Source organism: Delphinus delphis, chromosome 1 (genome assembly GCF_949987515.2).
Source record: "Delphinus delphis chromosome 1, mDelDel1.2, whole genome shotgun sequence".
Lineage (NCBI taxonomy): Eukaryota > Metazoa > Chordata > Mammalia > Artiodactyla > Delphinidae > Delphinus > Delphinus delphis.
Genome location: NC_082683.1, coordinates 133,887,025 through 133,902,218, shown reverse-complemented (window position 1 = coordinate 133,902,218; position 15,194 = coordinate 133,887,025).

Sequence of the window (15,194 nt, the reverse complement as noted above, 5' to 3'; positions counted from 1 at the left end):
AGTGATTGTTTTTTGTATTTCACATCATTGAAAAGATAACAGTAAAGGTTCACAGAAAGATACCTATCCAGATCTATTTTTCTTGTCTCCATTTTCCAAATCTAACATCCTTTCATTGAATTTTGCTCCCTCTGTTTCCCTATATTTTCATAGAGAACAAACATACCCTTATACATCACAGTCCTTTGTTAAAATCACCAGCTACAGACAAGGTCATTTATTATTCTATTCTGTGTCTCTCAGCACCATGTGTTGTATGCATTGCTACAAGTTAGCTAAATGTCAGTAATGAAGTGGTGCCTCGATTATGTATATGACAATGCAGCTGAGATATTATTAAGTAAAATACGTATATGTGGCTCTAATAGTTATGCATATCCTAAAAAAAAAAAAAAAAAACAGCTCACCCAAGCCTGAGCTCTAGCTTTTGCTCACCTTATCTCCTTTAGACATTTGGGTATGAGCTCACTGGCAAAGAGTGAAGCCCATATAATCTACCATTAAATAAATTATTCAGCAATCTGTGATGCCCTTGTAACATGAGAATCCCCTATTAAAAAAATAAATAGCTGCACTGCCTACGGAGGCATGTGCCTACTATATATAGTCTTTATAGAAGTTGCTTTGCTAGTGAACCCAATTAGGCCTCCCTGGTAATCTACAGAATTGATGTTTGTTGCAGGGTTTTATACTAAGCCATTCATTACACACTTATGTGTGGGTGTGTGATGCATACACACACACCCAGAGGACCAACAGAGAAAGCCCAAGCAGGTGTGAGTTATTTGTTAGAGCTGTCTCATTTTCCCCCTTAACACATTAGACACTCAAATAAGGACAAAATGACTACAGGTCGTCTGTAGATTCAATGATATGCATTTCTGGCTGTATCCAAGCAACTGGGTCTCTATTTTTTTCAAAGTGAACATTCAAGTTGTCTGCTAAAAACATCGATTTCCCTCCCAGACAAATAAAAACTTGGACACGGAGTTTCCCCTCTTACCTCTCATTTTTCCCCAGGGGCGAGTATGATGGCCGGAAAGCTGGTGTGGGACCTGGGCTACGTGGAACTGAGGAATCGAGGTGGAAGCTTACAGATCAGAACTGGGCAGAGAGGCTGAATGAATTCTCATTCTGGAAGGGCTGGAAGAGATATAGTCAGATGTCTATTTCTCATAGTTTAATTTTTTGATTAGAAAAATATTTTATGAATATAGAAACATAATTGGTACTTGGACAAAGCAATTCCCTTTATAATGGACCCATGAAGGCGAGAATAGCCCGTTAACTACACTATTCATGCAGTATATGTCACGTTAACTTCTGAGTTGACAATTACTGAAGATTTTTCAACATTGTGCATCAAGTCATCTATCAAAAGCAGACAGTGATAGAATTCTAAGCATATTGAAAAAAAGGGTGGATTGACAAGTGAAATGGAATTACGTGAAAAGCAGCAGAAATTTGGTGGAAAATTGGAATTTTTCCAACACTCCACACAGTTGTTTAATAGTAAAGAAGCTTCTGACAAATAATACACAAGACAGAGAAAGACACAGTATGACATCACTTATATGTAGAATCTAAAAAACTACAACAAACTAGTGAATATAACAAAAAAGAAGCAGACTCACAGATATAGAGAACAAACTACTGGTTACCAGTAGGGAGAAGGAAGTGGGGAGGGGCAAGGTAGGGGTAGGGGATTAAGAGGTACAAACTACTATGTATAAAATAAATAAGCTACAAGGATATACTGTACAACATGGAATATAGCCAATATTCTATAACTATAAATGGAGTATAACCTTTAAAAATTGCAAATCATTGTATTGTATACCTGTAACTTATATAATACTGTATAGCAACTATAGTTCAATTAAAAAAAAGAAGTAAGAAAATAAAATAATGTATTAGGAAAAAAATAAAATAATATATTAGGAAAAAAATAAAATAATGTATTAGGGAAAAAAACAATACACGAAAGCTGCACAAATCAGTTTACAATTAAAAGTTGAAATATAAAGATAGATTTAAAAACTTAAATTACCACAATGAGATTTCACTACACACCCATCAGAATGACTAAAATAGGAAGTACCGTAGTGACAATATCAACTGCTGGCCAAGATGTACAGAAACTGAATCACTCATACATTGCTGGTGGAGAACATTTTGGTAGTTTCTTACAAAGCTAAATATGCAACGACCACATGACCCAGCAACTGCACTCTTGGGCAATTATCCCAGAGAATAAAAACTTATGTTTTAACTTTACAGAAAAACCTGTATATGAGTATTCATAGCAGCTTTATTCATAATAGCTTCAAACTGAAAACAACCCAGATGTCCGTCAGTGGGTAAATGGTTAAATTAACTATGGTACATCCATACCTTGGAATACAACCCAGCATAAAAAGGAACAACTTATTAATATATGCAAAAATTTGGATGGATCTCAAGGGAGCTGAGTCAAAAAAGCCAGTCCCAAAAGGTTACATAGGTTATGATTCATTTATATATCATTCTTAAAACAACAAAAATATAGCAATAGAGAACAGGTTGCCAGCGGTTAGGGCTGGGGGGTGGAGGAGGGAGCAAGAAGAAGATGTGGGGGGTTAGATGTCGGGGGCAACACAAGAGATAGTGATTGATAAACAAACCTCCACATGTGATAAAATAGCAAAGAACTCATACACACACACACACACACACACACACACACACACACACACACACACGATGAAGGAAACATGAATAAGATCTGGGGATTAGACCAATGTCAATATCCTGACTCTGATATTGTACCATAGTTTTGCAAGATATTACCACTGGGGAGGACTGGGCAAAGAGCTCATGGTATCTACCTGTATTATTTGTTACCACAGCATGTGAATCTACCTCAAAATAAAGTGTTCAATTAAATTTTTAAAATTAAATGCAATCTGGTATTCTCACAATAGGCATCTGTTAACCTTATTGTAGACAGAAAGAATTCAGATGTGCTGCTATAGAAAGACCAGTGGAGAGGCGCCACAGCCTGGAAAAAGTTCAAAGTGGAGGACAAAAGCAGAGGCTGGAGTTATTCCTGCACCTGTGTGTGTGTGTGTGTCAAGGGAAGGTATCAGCAGAGGTTATTTTTGGGGTTCCAGGGCAGGGTGAAGAGGGAGCTCTTAGAAATAGGGATCGGCTGCATGCCAGTGAGGAAGCTTCCAGAGGCAAAGGAGGGGGACAGATGGCAGCTCCCAATGGGGCCCAAGTTCCAACCATGAGTTGCTTTTTTTTTTGCGGTATGCGGGCCTCTCACTGTTGTGGCCTCTCCCGTTGCGGAGCACAGGCTCCGGACGCACAGGCTCGGCGGCCATGGCTCACAGGCCCAGCCGCTCCAAGGCATGTGGGATCTTCCTGGACCGGGGCACGAACCCGTGTCTCCTGCATCGGCAGGCGGACTCTCAACCACTGCGCCACCAGGGAAGCCCCAACCATGAGTTTTCTAACTTTAGTAATTCAAATGTACACCATTAGATAGAGCTAAAATTACTCCAGCTGCTGGAACCCAAACTTTTCTCCATGCGTGTGAGAGTGTGTGTGTGTGTGTGTGTGTGTGTGTGTGTGTGTGTGTGTATGTGATGGATTCAAACCACAGTGGATTATCTTTGGGTGGCTGTGTATTAGTCACCACAGCTTCAATTGTGTTTCTGTTTGGTTATCAAACTGCAATTCCACTGATACCCTCTCCATGAGTGTATTCTCTGTGAGCAACATGAAAAGGAGCTCAGGTTGAATTGCAAACTTGTCCTGAATTTATAATTATAATATGACCTTCCTTATTCAGGCCTCAATTAACTCAGCTTTAGGATAATCCACAGTGAAGAAAGAGTTGAAAAAGAAAGAAAAGAAATGGGGTGAGTCAAGGCAGGCACTGGAGTCTGTTCTCTTAGACCTTGGGTGAGCTCAGCGGAACCTTAAGACCTGGGCTTACTCTGGGCCTCACCCCATCCCAGAGCCAGATGTGAGTGGAAGGGACTGATAATAACCTACTGACTGGTTAGAGTGGGGCTAGGAATCTAGGAGATTAGTGAGAAAAACAAAATAAACTTAGTACTTAGCATTCTGTTCAAGATTGCAAACTTCAATACTGATTTTTTAATAGCATTTCACAACCTGTACCTTACTGGTTCTTTATTCCCACTTCAGAAAGCAAGCAGGTTCTACAGCATATGTTTCTTAATAGCTCTAGTTCTGATTATCTGTCATCTTGGTTCATTTGCTGTCCTTCAAGCACTCATTGTTGTCCTGTGTTTAAAAGACACTTGATGTACTTTATTTAGATATCTTAATAAACCTCTATCAGGAATCTTCAGGTTGAACAGTGAGGTTTATATTTTTCACTCTCCTGATGGCCCACCAGAGTAAAATAGATGGCTTGGGGTAAATATGGCAAAAAGATGAGTTTTGGCGCCAGACAGATCTGCACTTGCCAATTCTGTGACCTCATCAAGTTATTTAACTTCTCTGAATCTGTACGGCAAAACAGTTAAAAGTACAGGCTTTAGGAAGATGTGGTACATATATACAATAGAATATTACTCAGCCATTAAAAAGAATGAAATAATGCCATTTGCAGCAACGCTGATGGACACAGATATTGTCATACTGAGTGAAGTAAGTCAGACAGAGAAAGACAAATATCGTATGATATTGCTTATATGTGGAATCTAAAAAAAATTATAGAAATGAACTTATTTACAATACAGAAACAGACTCACAGACTTAGAGAACGAACTTATGATTTCCGGGGGAAGGGTGGGGGCAAGGGATAGTTAGCAAGTTTGGGATTGACATGTACACACTGGTATATTTAAAATGGATAACCAACAAGGACCTATTGTATAGCACAGGGAACTTTGCTCAATATTATGTAACTACCTAAATGGGAAGAGAATTTGAAAAGAATAGATACATGTATATGTATAACTGAATCACTTTGCTGTACACCAGAAACTAACACAACATTGTTAATAAACTATGATCCAATATAAAATGAAAAGTTAAAAAAATTTTTTTAAAAACCAAAAAAAGTATGATATGCACCAAGGGGAGAGAAATTTTGTGAACTTTGTATATTTCACCCAGAAAAGACCAGCAATGCATTGCTATTATATCAATGGGATTCAATTATATAAAATAAAATGTGCTCTATAAACATTAAAAAAAGTACAGGCTTTAGGATCAGACCACCTGATTTGAATCCTAGCACCACTACATACTGCCTGGGTGTCCTTGAATAAATTGCTGAACTTCTTTAAACCTTAGTTTCTTTACCTGTCAAATACATGTCACAGCTAGTTTCCCTCCTTCCTTGGTAATAAACTCTTGGTTTTTAGCTGCACACATGGCCTTCTAAATAGAGACCATATTTTTCAACCTCCCATGTAGCTGGGTGTGGCTATGTGACTACCTTCTAAAATATCATGTGCAATTTCTGGGAAGCATACTTAAAGGAAGGGCGTGTGCTCTTCTTCACCTCTTCCTTCTTCTTGTCTCCTGGAATGCAGATATGATTGCTGGAGCTAAGGAGTTTTCTTAGACCATGAAAATGAGGGCCAATGGAGGATTGTCTGGAACCAGGGCCCAGAGGTCCATGGGGCCCAATCCTGGGCTATGAAAAGAGCTCAGCACTGCCAGCTCTAACCTGGAGCACCATGCTAAGCTTCCCCCCTAGTCAGCTGGAGGACCTGGAGCCCACCAAGGCGGAGCACAAATGCAGAGCAAGTCCTCGCCATAATAACGGCATGGAAAGAAGAAAGAAGAGTATCAGATGGCAGAGGAAAGATTCCAGTTGACCCGATTCTCTACACACAAAATGCTGAAGGCAATCCCCCACCAAAAGAAAACAAAATAAAACTCAGGAAACTCAGTTCAACTGCAGGGTACAAACCTCATCGACACTACAGAAATCAGTTGCCATTCTGTACACTCACAACAAACTATCCGAATGAGAAAGGAAGAAGACAACCCCATGGACAATGATGGTAACAACACAAAGAAAATACCTAGGAGTCCATCTAACCCATGACCTACAAGACCTGAAACTCAGAAAATGGGATGAGAGACATATCGATGAAAGAAAATGAAGACAACACACACCCAACATGGAAAGATAGGTGATGCTCATAGGTCAGAAGAGTCCGTCTTGTGCAAATGATTCCATGCCCCTGAGGCAATCCATAAAATGGATGCTATTCCTCTCAAAATACCCACAGACTTTCTCAGACAAGTATAACCAAGAATTCCGAAATGTGTCTGGAAACACAAAAGAACCTAGAGAGTGTCCATATGCTCTTCAGAAAGAAGTGAAGATTTCAGACGTCCCATGCTGCCTGATTTCCAACTAGACTGCAAACCTACCATCATTAATACAGCATGGTATTGGCACACAAGACATCCACATAGATCCAAGGAAGAGAACAGAGAGCCCAGAGAGAAAGCCACGCTTGTGTGGTCAATTCGTCTCTGACAAAGGAGGTGAGAAGGTCCCATGGGGACAAGATAGCTTGTGCAATGAATGGTGCTGGGGAAACTGGACTGCTCCATGCACAAGCATCACACTGGATTCCTTTCTCGTACCACCTACAACAAGAACCTGACACTAAATTGACTACTGCAATGTAAAACCTAAAGCCAGGCCAGGCCTAGAAGAAACCCATAGGCAGTACGTTCTTGGACCTCAGTCTTAGAAACATGTCTGTGGATCGGTCTCCTCGGGCAAGGGAAACAGAAGCACAATAAAGCCAGTTGGGGCTCCAGGCAACTGAAAAGGGTTTTCGACGGCACAGGCAAAGTAGCCGCACGACGAAAAGGCAGTGGAGCGAATGTGAGAGAACACTGATTTGCAAACGATGTAACTGAGACGGGGGATCATCTGGAAAACAGACTGAGAAATTGCACAATGCAAGCCTTCAAGGCACAAAAACCCTAACCCGAAGCTTAACCCTAACAATGTATGTGTGTTTACATATGTGCACCTGTAGGTATTCTATACATAATATACCTAGATTATATATAGTAAAAAAAAAAAGAAAAGAAAAGAAAAGAAAATGAGGGCCACATTCTAGGGCTGGCAGAGTTGAAAGCTGAAAGAAGCTGCTGTCCCTGAACAGTTTGAACTTATTTTTAAATTTTAATGTGAGAGAATACAACCTGTGTATTTAAGCCACTGTTAACTCAGGTTTTTTGTCACATGTATATGAACCTAATCCTAACTGCTGTAATAAGGATCAAAATAGCTACCAAGGAACATGAATGAAAAAGGACCTTCAAAAACTCTTTCCTCCATTAAAAACAATGAGAAAACTTGCCAAAATGGTCAGAATCAACTCTTTCCAAAACTCTGAAAATTAACAAAAGGTGTTAGCCTATTTATTCAATCCATAGGTATTTATTCAAGAAAAACCACTGGATCTCAGTAAGAACATCAAACTTTGTGACATTTTAACATGACCCCTCTCCAGCTCCATGGTGACCTTGAAAACCAAAAGCTTCCACTCGTGGTGAAAACTAGAAACCTGCCAGCCACTGGAGTGGGCAAAACAGGATTGAAGCACCTTTAAAACCTCATTCCCAGAGAATGGTCATTATTTGAGTTGTCTGGTGATTTTCTGAAAAACCCCACTGGCAAGGCTATCTCTATTTGACCTACCTTGGAGCTCACTCAGTGTGAAAAGCCTTTTACTCTGATATGTTTGTTGACAACAATTAGAGGCAATTATTTAACTTTACGGCTACCTAAAGCAATGGGTAACGGTGGGGCAAACAATAAGCTAAGCAAAAAGTTTAAAAGGAAAAACTGTGGAATGAAATGTTTATAGGAGCTTTGAAAAACCCTGACACATTCTCAGGAATCTACAAGGTCATGTGCATATGTTGGGCTGTGCACATGTTCGGCAAATACCTGAGAAGGCCCTAAAGTCTCACCTCTGGCTGACCTTGAAGCTCTGAAAAAAGAGGAAGTAAAGGCTAAGACAGAGTTGTCAACTGCCTGGCTTAGTATTGAAGGTGTGCTTCAACATTCACACAGAGTCCTCAGCAAAGACTGGGAGACTTATTAGTTCTAGGCATTTAAAGAAATCTCTGTGCAATCATTAGCTGACCACTAAGCCAATTAAGCAGAGACTTCAGTGGCCAACTTAACAAAGAAAACAGACTTAGTTCAGAAAAGCCACTAAACAAACAACACCAAATAGCAGCAGCAAAACAAACCTGGGAAGGGTGGAAAATCTGATTTCACATTATATAGAGTTGTCACATATAGAGTTGTCACATTATATTATTTAAAATATCTAGTGTTCAACAAAATATTACCAGACAAGTAAATAAGCAAGAAAGTACAGTCCATACACAGGAAAAAGCAATCAATAGAAACTGTCCCTGAAGAAGTCCAGATATTGGATTTACTAGATGAAGACCTTAAATCAGTTATTTTAAGTATATTCAAAGAACTAAAAGAAGTCATGTCTAAAGAACTAAAGTATAAGAATTATATATCACCAAAAGAACTAAAGTATAAGAATTATGTATCACCAGATACAGAATATTAATAAAGAGATAGAAATTTCATATACATACATACATACATACAAAGAACCAAATAGAAATTCTGATGTTGAAATGGAAAATTCACTAGGGGAGCTCAAAAGACAATGTGAGCAGGCAAAAGAAAGAATTAGCAATCTTGAAGATAGGTCAATTGCAATTATCCAGTCTCAGGAACAGAAAGAAAAAGAATGAAGAAAAATGGATAGAACCTCAAAGACATGTGTGGGACACCATTAAGTGTACCAACATATGCATAATTGGAGTTTCAGAAGGAAAAGAGAAAGGGCAAAAGAACCTTTGAAGAAATAATGGCTGAAAACATCCCAAATTTGATGAAAAACATCAATCTACTCATTCAAGATGTTCAGCAAACTCCAAGTAATATAAACTCAAAATACCCACACCTGGACACATCAAAATCAAACTGTCAAAAGCCAAGGCAAAAAGAGAATCTTGAAAACAGCAAGAGAGAATTGACTCATCATATACAAAAGATCTTCAATGAAATTAACACTTACTCCAATTAAAAGGCAGATATTGGCAGAATGGATAAAAATAAACCAACATGATACAACTATATGCTTTCTATAAGAGACAAATTTTAGACACAAATAAGTTGAAAGTAAAACAATGGAAAGGATATACCATGTAAACAGTAACCAAAAGAGAGCTGGAGTAACTATACTGATATCAGATAAAACATTACATAAATTAATTACACTATGTTTTTTTGTTTTTTTTTTTTTTGCTGTACGCGGGCCTCTCACTGTTGTGGCCTCTCCTGTTCTGGAGCACAGGCTCCGGACGTGCAGGCTCAGCGGCCATGGCTCATGGGACCAGCCGCTCTGCGGCATGTGGGATCTTCCCAGACTGGGGCATGAACCCGTGTCCCCTAGCATTGACAGGCGGACTCTCAACCACTGCGCCACCAGGGAAGCCCTAATTACACTATGTTATACTAATATGTGACAAAATTGTTGCTAGGGAAAAAGAAGAAAATTTTATAATAATAAAAGGGTTAATCTATAAAAAGATAAAACAATTACAAATGTATATGTACTTATCAACAGAGTCCCAAAGTACATGAAGCAAAAAAGACAGAATTGAAAGGAGAAATAGATAATTCAACAATAATAGTTGGAAACTTCAAAACCTCACTTTCAATAATAAATATAAAAATGAGACAGAAGATCAACGCAATAGCAGAAGACTTGAACAGCAGTATAAACCAACTAGACTTAACAGATATTTGTAGAATGCTCTACACAACAACAGCAAAATACACATTCTTCTAAAGTGCATGTGGATCTTTCTCTAGGATAGCCCACATGTTTGGCTATAAATAACTCTCAATAATATTAAAAGGGTTAAAATCATACAGAGTAAATTCTTCAACCACAATGGAATGCAATTATAAACCAGTAACAGAAGGGAATTTGGGAAATTCACAAATATGTAGAAATTACACAACATATTCCTAAATAACCAATGGATCAAAAGAAAAAATAAACAGAGAGAGAGAGAGAGAGAGAGAGAAGGAAAGAAAGAAAGAAAAGAAAAAACAAGGGAAATTAGAATAAAGATTCTGATATGAATGTAAATGAAAACACATCATACTAAATCTTATGGGCTACAACAAAGAACATTCATAGAAGGAAATTTGTAACTAAATATTTTAAAAGAAGAAAGATCCCAAATCAATACATAATCTTCCACCTTAAGAAACTTGAAAAACAACAAATGAAACCCAACACAAGCAGAAGGAAGAAAGCAATAAAGATGAAAGTGAAAATAAATAAAATATAGAGAAGAAAAAAATTAACAAAACAAAAAGTTGGTTTTTTGAAAAGACTAAAAAATTGACAAATCTTTAGCTACACTGATCAGGAAATAAGAGAGAAAGCTCAAATTATTAAAATCAGGGATGACAGGGATTACATTGACCTTACAGAAATTAAATAAAAATAAGGGAATACTATGAACAGTTGTATTCTAACAAATTAGATAACCTAGATGAATGGACAAATTCCTGGAAAGATACTATCAAAACTGACTCAAGAAGAAACAGAAAATCTGACTAGACCTATGACAAGAGATTGAATTGGTAATTAAATATCCCCCCTCCCAACACACACACACACAAAAGCCCTGAACCACATGGCTTCACTGGTGAATTTTACCAAAAGTTTATAGAAAAGTCAACACCAATCCTTCACAAACTCTTCCAAAATATAGAAGAGACAGGAACCCTTCCTAACTCTTTCTATGAGGACAGTAGTACCTTGATACCAAAACCAGACAAAGACATCACAGGAAAAACAAACAAACAGGAAACTGAATCCAGCAATATATTAAAAGATTATATTAAATTATGTTTTATAATATATATTAAATGACATAGTAAATGTAAAAGGCAAGCACATAGTAAGTACTCCAGCAATGTTCATTTCTCTTCTGTTTTCCCATGAATGAGTGTAAAAGAATCACCACTGTTCATCAATCTGGTTTCCCTCTTCTATATACAACAATCCTCATTATTTGTGAGTTCCATAGTTGCAAACTCACCTACTTACTAAAATGTATTTGTAATCCACAAATCAATACTCATGTTGCTTTCATGCTCATTCATGGACATGAGGAGAGTGGTAAAACATTTGAGTTGGCTGACACACATGTTCCCAGCTGAGGTAAAACAAGCTTTCTTGTTTCAGTTCTTATACTATAAACATGTATCCTTTGTAGGGGGGTTATCTAGTGATTTTTTTCCCCACATTTTTGTGCTTTTTGTTGGTGATTTCACTGTTTAAATGATTCCCAAGTATAATGCTGAAGTGCTGTCTAGTGTTCTAAGGACATGAAGGCTGTGATATGCCTTATGGAGAGAACACATTGTATTAGATAAGCTTCATTCAGGCATGAGTTATAGCGCTGTTGGCCATGAGTTAATGTTAATGAATCAACAATATATATTAAGTAAGGTGTCTTTAAATAGGTACTCTCATAAAACAACATTATTATTGATCAGTTGATTAAAATGTTGTATCCAGAGGCTCATAGGAACTTAACCTTGTATTTCCCCTAGGAGCAATGGTTTAATATTTTCTATTTGCAATGACTTTATAGAACGTTACTACCATAAATAACAAGAATCAAATGTTCATGTATCCTGCTGTAATAGATTCAAACACATGGCTACAATATTTGCAACTCCTTCCACCAAGAGACTGTTTCCCCATACCTTGAATCTGGGCTGGCCTTGTTACTGGCCTTGCTTGACCAATAGAATGTGGCAGAAGTGTTGTGCAAGTTCTGGAGCCTGGGTTCAAGAGACCTGGCAGCTTTTGCCTTTGTCCTCATGGACCACTGTCCTGAGACTAACATGTAAGGAAGTCAGCTGAGTCTACTGGAGGATGAGAAACCACATGAAGACCTGAGGCACCCCAGTCAACAGCCAGCACGAAATGCCGGACATGTGAATGAGGACATCTAGGACTTTTCAGCCCAGCCGATCCAACCAAGTACAGCTGCACAAGTAAGCTCAGGCAAAACCAGCAAAGAAGTTGCCCATTCGACTCACAGAATCCCAAGAAATTATAAACGGTGTTATTGAAATCATAAGTTTGCAGTGGGGTTTTGTTTTGTTTTGTTTTGTTTTTTACAGGAGCCAATATCTGATACACCTGCCTGCTCAGAGTTCAGTGTGGCTACGGGACTTGCTTTTGCAAATTAAATATGACGCATGCCACCTCCATTTATTTGCTCTTCCTTGCTTTTTCTCTGCTGTGGCAATCAGGGAAACATGCATTGATAAGGAAGAGCCTTAAGATCGAAGGCTCTTGGAACACTGAGTCAACATGTGAGGATAGTTGCTCTGGATAACTGTTCAGACCTCAGATATGGTGTGAGCCATAAATAAACTTTTGTTGCACAAATCCTAAGATGTGAGGGCTGTTTGTTACTATAGCATATCTAGCCTATCCTGATCAACACAGTTGAGATAGCTGGACTGGAGATTTAAACAGACATTTTCTATACAAGGTATTTTTCCCACCCGCCCAAGAATTTCTAGACCCATTCAGAAAAAGGAATTTAGGCTGATAGTTCAATGCAAAGTTGGTTCTCTAGGATTAATTACAAATATTAATCAGTCTCTTTGAATCCATTCATTCCACATACATCTGTTGGCATCCTTACTGGTTAATTGTACAAAAGACATTCCTGAGCCACCCTGGTGCTAATGTAATAGCTCTTTGGAGAACAAAAAGGTGATCCTGAACCAGGTCAGTAGATACAGCATGCAGAGGAGAACAGAACACCGGTCAGCTGACCTTGCTGTCTTTGCTGAGCTGTGTCCCATTATCATAGTCAAGTTCACCTTACAGCTCAACTAGCTTGCAACAATTTTCTCATGTGTCAAATGAAATGAGAAGTAAAATGTGCCCTGAAATCTAAATGGCTGATAAAAACCATGGTCCTTAAAAATAGATACAGTCATTTAAGACCTGGTTACCTTCCCTTTGATATGTTAATATACTACATAGGAATATATGTGAATATGGATAAATATTTGCATCTTTATTTTAAAAAAATACACAGCAAAACCTCTAGTTATCTCTATAGGTGGAGCCCTGCATAGGGGCAGACACTAGTTAGGTTTGCAAGTTATAGCACTACCATGGTCTGAATGTTTGTGCCCCCGAAATTCATGTTAAATCCTAAAGCCCAGTGTGATGGTATTAGAAGGTGGGGCCTTTGGGAGGTGATTAAGTTGGAAGGTCAAAGCCCTTATAATGGGATTAGTGCCCTTTTAATAAAAGAGGCCCCAGAGAGATAACCTAGCCCCTTCTGCCATGTGAGGATACAAAGAGAAATCTGACCTGGAGGAGGGTCCTCACCCGACCATGCTGGCACCCTGATCTCAGGCTTCCAGCCTCCAGAACTGTGAGAAATAAATTTCTATTGTTTATATGCCACCCAGTCTGTGGTATTCTGTCATAGCAGCTGAGTGGATTGAGACAAGCAGTTGGTGGGTTTCTACACAAAACACCCTTAGCTTAACAAGGTGGGGCTGTGTTAACAAGAAAGGAAGAGCCTCACTGCTGAGAAAGTTAGACATGGGCTTATCTCTGGCTATCACACTGTAAAGACAGAAGATGGACTTACATGTGAGATAGGAGAGGGTTGAGGACATTAAACAGTGCTTGACAAATTTTGGATACACATGGACTAACAATGAATGCCAGTATTCCACGTTGTGGTTAATGTCTTTGGCTGCTTCAGATTGGTGTCTGTTAACATTGGAATTTATACCACTGGAAGAGCCAGGTGTTTCTGGATTTCCTTATAATTTGTTTCACCAAGTGGAAATTGTTCACTATCTTTTCTGCAGAACAATAGCAGCGCCTTCCTATGGCTACAGTCCTAGCCTCTGTACTAGTGCAATTCATTTTCCCAAACTGCTTGGCCCACGGTTTCCACTGATTCTGGCCAGAACCTTCTTCCTTTGCCAGCTACCCCTTTCCCTACAGTTCTGGATGTTGTCAGCCAAAGTTTAGGACACTGGCAAGGATTCAGCTTGAGCCAAACCAGAAGAAATGGATTTGAATTTGAGCTAAAAGAGGAATGATTTGGAATAGGCATAAAGGAAGAATTCTTGATAAACACTTATCTTCAGATTTGGAAACCGATGCCCTGATGAGTTAGGCCAGCCACAGACCCCCTCTTCTGTGATGAAATCCTCCATGTGTGACCTGCTTGTGACTAAGTACAGTTGGGCTGCCGCTGCTTCCTTTCATGCCCAACCAGTCCCATCCCACTTCTGCCACTCCTCCCCCCACCCCATTAACTCCAAAAGCACCAACTAGTAACAAAAATCTGACTGAAGCTTTCATGGAGAAGCAAAGAAGGGTACCTGCACACCACTCAGCCACAGTCCATCCCCTTTAGCATCTCTGCCCCCTCTCTGAAGTTCCTCTCCCAACCTCTTTTTCTACCTCTCCAGCCCATGCTCACTCCACTTCCATCCCCCAGATTCCCTCTCAGAATGCCACCACCTTGCACAGTCCCCTGAGAAAAACAAACCAGCAGAACAACATTCAGCATAATAAAAGATCTGGAGGTCCCCCATCTGGCCATCAAGCCTCTGGGGATGGAGGTGGAGGGTAAGCCTCAGACTCCCACGAGGGGAGCCCCAAAACATGAGGTTGAGTTCGGGGTGACCCTGGCCCTTTCTTCAGCTCTGAACTCTGGGGCAGATCATGGCACCCCGAGGCTCCCTCAACCAGCTAGGAAACATTGGTTCAGGCCTCCCCTGAGCTCAAGGGAGGAGGTTGGCCGTGTGGTCTTGGGTTGGTCTCTAGTGGCCACACGGTTCTGCGGTGAATCAAAGAAATCGTGTTACCAAGAATACAATCACCTGCTAGAAGCCAGGACGCTTTCCCTGGAGACAGAAGTTCTTGTGAAAATCAAGAATAAAGGGAAGAGGGACAGGTGAAAATGATGGCAGCAATATTCAACAGAAAATACTAGGAACTAAAAGACACAGTTTCTCATTTGATCTGACCTCAGACTGGCTGTTTGAGACCTTGGGAAAAATC